This window comes from Anoplopoma fimbria, unplaced genomic scaffold, assembly GCF_027596085.1.
Source record: "Anoplopoma fimbria isolate UVic2021 breed Golden Eagle Sablefish unplaced genomic scaffold, Afim_UVic_2022 Un_contig_1768_pilon_pilon, whole genome shotgun sequence".
In the NCBI taxonomy this organism is placed as follows: domain Eukaryota; kingdom Metazoa; phylum Chordata; class Actinopteri; order Perciformes; family Anoplopomatidae; genus Anoplopoma; species Anoplopoma fimbria.
In genome coordinates this window covers 1-707 of record NW_026552023.1, presented here as the reverse complement: position 1 = coordinate 707, position 707 = coordinate 1, and the positions used below count along the sequence as shown (strand labels likewise).

The 707-nt window shown below is 41.9% G+C and overlaps 1 non-coding gene across 1 annotated transcript; it reads right to left on the bottom strand.

Moving 5' to 3' along the window:
- Positions 1-19: 19 nt before the first annotated feature.
- LOC129115878 (5S ribosomal RNA) lies at positions 20-138 on the bottom strand. The gene has a single exon (XR_008533274.1). It is a non-coding gene; the product is annotated as a 5S ribosomal RNA (ribosomal RNA).
- Positions 139-707: the final 569 nt, after the last annotated feature.

The window sequence follows — 707 nt, the reverse complement described above, 5'->3', positions numbered from 1 at the left end:
TTGTAAAGAGGAGTGAAAAAGCTTACAGCACCTGGTATTCCCAGGCGGTCTCCCATCCAAGTACTGACCAGGCCCGACCCTGCTTAGCTTCCGAGATCAGACGAGATCGGGCGTGTTCAGGGTGGTATGGCCGTAAGCAAATATCGTGCCTACCAAAGGTCCTTTTAAAGATACTATATCACCACGCTTTGCTCTTTAGATCTGCTCACAGGGGCGCCTGCAGGTGCCAGACAAACTCACAGCTTTTAAATGTCAAATCAGAATGTACAAAGTGGCTATAAGGTTCACAATTGTAGTGCAGTAAAAATATTGTATTTACTGTTGAAATGTAGAATACGTTAGCATAAAATTGAAAAGAAAATAGTCGATGAGCTTAGGAATGATGAAAGCCATCATTTAACTGGATTTGTATCATTTCTATACTGACAAGTCATGATCTAGCTATTTCCCTTCCACACCTGTCGGTGTCCACTGAAAAAGCAGCAGCGCCTCTGCTTTTTTGTAAAGAGGAGTGAAAAAGCTTACAGCACCTGGTATTCCCGGGCAGTCTCCCATCAAGTACTGACCAGGCTGACCCTGCTTAGCTTCCGAGATCAAGCTGGTCGGGCGTGTTACATTTTTTTATTATCAAAAACACCAATTTATATATACAAAAGACATTCATCTGTAAATATTTACACAAAACAATGAAATACACACAGGAATCA